We start from the raw sequence: 6,000 nt of genomic DNA on the forward strand, positions 1-6,000 counted from the left end.
CTACTTGCTTTCCCTTTCCATCTATCATCTACCACCATCACCACCCCCCTCCATCCTTAACTAGTTACTCCAGTTCCTACTTGCTTTCCCTCTCCATCTATCATCTCCCCCCTCACCACCACACCCCCTCGACCCTTAACTAGTTATTCCAGTTCCTACTTGCTTTCCCTCTCCATCTATCATCTACCACCATCACCACCCCCCTCCATCCTTAACTAGTTACTCCAGTTCCTACTTGCTTTCCCTCTCCATCTATCATCTCCCCCCCTCACCACCACACCCCCTCGACCCTTAACTAGTTATTCCAGTTCCTACTTGCTTTCCCTCTCCATCTATCATCTACCACCATCACCACCCCCCTCCATCCTTAACTAGTTACTCCAGTTCCTACTTGCTTTCCCTCTCCATCTATCATCTACCACCATCACCACCCCCCTCCATGCTTAACTAGTTACTCCAGTTCCTACTTACTTTCCCTCTCCATCTATCATCTCCCCCCCTCACCACCACTCCCCCTCGACCCTTAACTAGTTATTCCAGTTCCTACTTGCTTTCCCTCTCCATCTATCATCTACCACCATCACTACCCCCCTCCATCCTTAACTAGTTACTCCAGTTCCTACTTGCTTTCCCTCTCCATCTATCATCTCCCCCCCTCACCACCACACTCCCTCGACCCTTAACTAGTTATTCCAGTTCCTACTTGCTTTCCCTCTCCATCTATCATCTACCACCATCACCACCATCACCACCCCCCTCCATCCTTAACTAGTTACTCCAGTTCCTACTTGCTTTCCCTCTCCATCTATCATCTACCACCATCAGCACCACCTCCATCCTTAACTAGTTACTCCAGTTCCTACTTGCTTTCCCTCTCCATCTATCATCTACCACCATCACCACCCCCTCCATCCTTAACTAGTTACTCCAGTTCCTACTTGCTTTCCCTCTCCATCTATCATCTACCACCTTCACCACCCCCTCCATCCTTAACTAGTTACTCCAGTTCCTACTTGCTTTCCCTCTCCATCTATCATCTACCACCATCACCACCCCCCTCCATCCTTAACTAGTTACTCCAGTTCCTACTTGCTTTCCCTCTCCATCTATCATCTCCCCCCCTCACCACCACACCCCCTCGACCCTTAACTAGTTATTCCAGTTCCTACTTGCTTTCCCTCTCCATCTATCATCTACCACCATCACCACCCCCCTCCATCCTTAACTAGTTACTCCAGTTCCTACTTGCTTTCCCTCTCCATCTATCATCTACCACCATCACCACCCACCTCCATCCTTAACTAGTTACTCCAGTTCCTACTTGCTTTCCCTCTCCATCTATCATCTACCACCATCACCACCCCCCTCCATCATTAACTAGTTACTCCAGTTCCTACTTGCTTTCCCTCTCCATCTATCATCTCCCCCCTTACCACCACACCCCCTCGACCCTTAACTAGTTATTCCAGTTCCTACTTGCTTTCCCTCTCCATCTATCATCTACCACCATCACCACCCCCCTCCATCCTTAACTAGTTACTCCAGTTCCTACTTGCTTTCCCTCTCCATCTATCATCTGCCACCAACACCACCCCCCTCCATCCTTAACTAGTTACTCCAGTTCCTACTTGCTTTCCCTCTCCATCTATCATCTCCCCCCCTCACCACCACACCCCCTCGACCCTGAACTAGTTATTCCAGTTCCTACTTGCTTTCCCTCTCCATCTATCATCTACCACCATCACCACCCCCCTCCATCCTTAACTAGTTACTCCAGTTCCTACTTGCTTTCCCTCTCCATCTATCATCTACCACCATCACCACCCCCCTCCATCCTTAACTAGTTACTCCAGTTCCTACTTGCTTTCCTTCTCCATCTATCATCTACCACCATCTCCACCCCCCTCCATCCTTAACTAGTTACTCCAGTTCCTACTTGCTTTCTCTCTCCATCTATCATCTCCCACCCTCACCACCACACCCCCTCGACCCTTAACTAGTTATTCCAGTTCCTACTTGCTTTCCCTTTCCATCTATCAACTACCACCATCACCACCCCCCTCCATCCTTAACTAGTTACTCCAGTTCCTACTTGCTTTACCTCTCCATCTATCATCTACCACCATCACCACCCCCCTCCATCCTTAACTAGTTACTCCAGTTCCTACTTGCTTTCCCTCTCCATTTATCATCTCCCCCCCTCACCACCACACCCCCTCGACCCTTAACTAGTTATTCCAGTTCCTACTTGCTTTCCCTCTCCATCTATCATCTACCACCATAACCACCCCCCTCCATCCTTAACTAGTTACTCCAGTTCCTACTTGCTTTCCCTCTCCATCTATCATCTACCACCATCACCACCCCCCTCCATCCTTAACTAGTTACTCCAGGTCCTACTTGCTTTCCCTCTCCATCTATCATCTACCACCATCACCACCCCCCTCCATCCTTAACTAGTTACTCCAGTTCCTACTTGCTTTCCCTCTCCATCTATCATCTACCACCATCACCACCCCCCTCCATCCTTAACTAGTTACTCCAGTTCCTACTTGCTTTCCCTCTCCATCTATCATCTACCACCTTCACCACCCCCTCGACCCTTAACTAGTTATTCCAGTTCCTACTTGCTTTCCCTCTCCATCTATCATCTACCACCATCACCACCCCCCTCCATCCTTAACTAGTTACTCCAGTTCCTACTTGCTTTCCCTCTCCATCTATCATCTACCACCATCACCACCCCCCTCCATCCTTAACTAGTTACTCCAGTTCCTACTTGCTTTCCCTCTCCATCTATCATCTTCCACCATCACCACCCCCCTCTACCCTTAACTCGTTACTCCAGTTCCTACTTGCTTTCCCTCTCCATCTATCATCTCCCCCCCTCACACCCTCCACCCTTAACTCGTTATTCCAGTTCCTACTTGCTTTCTGTCTCCATCTATCATCTCCCACCCTCACCACCACACCCCCTCGACCCTTAACTAGTTATTCCAGTTCCTACTTGCTTTCCCTTTCCATCTATCAACTACCACCATCACCACCCCCCTCCATCCTTAACTAGTTACTCCAGTTCCTACTTGCTTTACCTCTCCATCTATCATCTACCACCATCACCACCCCCCTCCATCCTTAACTAGTTACTCCAGTTCCTACTTGCTTTCCCTCTCCATTTATCATCTCCCCCCCTCACCACCACACCCCCTCGACCCTTAACTAGTTATTCCAGTTCCTACTTGCTTTCCCTCTCCATCTATCATCTACCACCATAACCACCCCCCTCCATCCTTAACTAGTTACTCCAGTTCCTACTTGCTTTCCCTCTCCATCTATCATCTACCACCATCACCACCCCCCTCCATCCTTAACTAGTTACTCCAGGTCCTACTTGCTTTCCCTCTCCATCTATCATCTACCACCATCACCACCCCCCTCCATCCTTAACTAGTTACTCCAGTTCCTACTTGCTTTCCCTCTCCATCTATCATCTACCACCATCACCACCCCCCTCCATCCTTAACTAGTTACTCCAGTTCCTACTTGCTTTCCCTCTCCATCTATCATCTACCACCTTCACCACCCCCTCGACCCTTAACTAGTTATTCCAGTTCCTACTTGCTTTCCCTCTCCATCTATCATCTACCACCATCACCACCCCCCTCCATCCTTAACTAGTTACTCCAGTTCCTACTTGCTTTCCCTCTCCATCTATCATCTACCACCATCACCACCCCCCTCCATCCTTAACTAGTTACTCCAGTTCCTACTTGCTTTCCCTCTCCATCTATCATCTTCCACCATCACCACCCCCCTCTACCCTTAACTCGTTACTCCAGTTCCTACTTGCTTTCCCTCTCCATCTCTCATCTCCCCCCCTCACACCCTCCACCCTTAACTCGTTATTCCAGTTCCTACTTGCTTTCTGTCTCCATCGATTATCTCCAACTCCCCCTCCCCAATTTTCTCTCATGTTCCCTTCCACACTTGATGAAGGGCTGAACCATGGACGAGGCTGATGTATCTTCACCTCTGCACCATTTGACCTGCTGAGTTTCCCCAGCATTTGTGTGTGTTTTTCCCCATCGTGTGGAGGACTTGAAGGACAGTGCTCAGTGTTGATGAAGCCTTGCCTTCTTGTTGAAGTCCACCATCTATTTTTTTTCAATGTCGATGCTGGACATTTCGGAAAACAGACCATGCTGGGTGATCTATTTCGGTCATTTCGTATTTTTAATTTCTTTTACAATCGGTCTCTGGAAACGGTTGAACGGCCAAATTGATGCAAGGAACAGTGTCGGAATAAGATCCCGTGGTGCATTATAATTGCAGGTTCAACGACAACATTTTCGGCGTTTGGGGAAATTGAAGGAAGCAGCCACGTTCAGACGCTTTCACTCCCCGCCTCTTTCCATCGATACCTGCCAACCATCGCCCAGGAGCCGAACGTGAGCAGGCAGCGGTGCCGGGGTGACTTGACCAGTGCCGCCGGCCGTGACGAGCGCCCCTCCACCCAGGGCCGGACCGCTGGCTTCTCTCGCCAGCTTCTTCCACTGAACTCGCGGATCGGCGCCACTCCATCGCTCAGCCCCAAGGGGGGAGGGAGGAGGGTGGGGGTGAACGAGCTCCGAGCCCCCTGGGCGTTCAACAAGGACGAGCGCTGGAAGTACTCACCTCTGACTCGCTCTTCACGGCCCCGGCCTCAAGGAGACTCCGCAGAGAAAGCGGCGCCGGAACCATCCCCCGTCCTGTGGCTTCATGTTATCCCTGGTGCATGCGCACTGGCGGGTTCTGGGTGGTCTTTCTCTCCCCCCCCCCCCCCCCCCCCACCCACCCACCTACACACACACACACACACACACACACACACACACCAAAAAAACACTGTGTTTTGTTATCTCTTTTCTAGCCGAACAACTTTCCTCCCGTGCGAGTCCGAACCGAATCAAAATACCAACTACCTGGGAACGAAGCTCCCTCCGCTTACTCGGAACTTGTCAGAACAGCTCGCCCCATTCATCACCCCGGCACAAAGAACAGTGGAGCGCCCAAGGCAGGCGAGGGGAGAGAGGTGGGGGGGGGGGGGGGGAGAGAGAGAAGGGGGAGAGAGAGATGGGGGGGGAGAGAGAGAGGGGGGGAGAGAGAGAGGGGGGGAGAGAGAGAGGGGGGTGGAGAGAGAGGGGGGTGGAGAGAGAGGGGGGGAGAGAGAGAGGGGGGGAGAGAGAGGGGGAGAGAGAGAGGGGGGAGAGAGAGGGGGGGAGAGAGGGGGAGAGAGAGGGGGGGAGAGAGAGGGAGGAGAGAGAGAGGAGGGGGGGGAGAGAGAGAGGCTTCTGCTGTTCCAATCAAGCTACTGCACCGCCAGAAATGGACAGCAGCGCCGTTGACCTCCTCCCACAAGACAGCGTGGCCAATACAGTCAGTACCTTGCTCATTCCTTCACTTCGCCTTTATTCCCCCACCGCAAAAACGCTCAGATTTCTTAGTGGTGGTATTTCCACTCCCTCCACCAGCTCCAAGTGAGTAGTTGGCCTCATCAGCAGCCAGGATGGAGAAATCTCCTGATTTTGGTGTGAGCCCCCATGAGGTCAAGACAAAGGAGAATACCTGCACTTCAGGAAGGACCGCCCTCCACTGCTCTGTTGCAGAGAGAGGGGAGAGCATCAAGTTCCTTGGAATTCACTTAATTCGCGATCTTTTGTGGACAAGCATCATTTGTCAGGAAGGCACAGCAGCGACTGCTCTTCCTAAGAAGACTGAGGCGGGAAAGGCTACCAGGCACTCTCAAGTCAACCTTCTACAGCAGCTCCATTGAGAGGGTCCACATTACATTGTGGTACAACTGTTGCAGAGGAATGGATCGAAGGTCAAACCACAGGACCAGAAGAGTCTCCCAAACCCCCATCGATATCATCTTCTGGAATTGTTGGCTGAAGAGGACATGCAATATCATTGAGGACCCCTTCCACTCCACACACAGCATCTTTCAGCTGCTCCTGTCAG

General features: G+C 51.4%; 1 protein-coding gene across 3 annotated transcripts in view; it reads right to left on the minus strand.

Moving 5' to 3' along the window:
• st3gal3a (ST3 beta-galactoside alpha-2,3-sialyltransferase 3a) overlaps positions 1-5,055 on the minus strand; it is an 847,148-nt gene extending 842,093 nt beyond the window's left edge. Inside the window, exon 1 of one of the 3 annotated variants that reach the window (XM_069938965.1) lies at positions 4,962-5,055. The gene's annotated coding sequence lies outside the window, so the exon portion shown is untranslated. Of the gene's footprint in view, positions 1-4,674; positions 4,763-4,961 lie in introns of those variants that run through there. The other 2 variants (XM_069938959.1, XM_069938973.1) reach the window with 2 other exon arrangements.
• Positions 5,056-6,000: the final 945 nt, after the last annotated feature.

The sequence above is a fragment of the Narcine bancroftii genome, chromosome 5 (assembly GCF_036971445.1).
Source record: "Narcine bancroftii isolate sNarBan1 chromosome 5, sNarBan1.hap1, whole genome shotgun sequence".
Lineage (NCBI taxonomy): Eukaryota > Metazoa > Chordata > Chondrichthyes > Torpediniformes > Narcinidae > Narcine > Narcine bancroftii.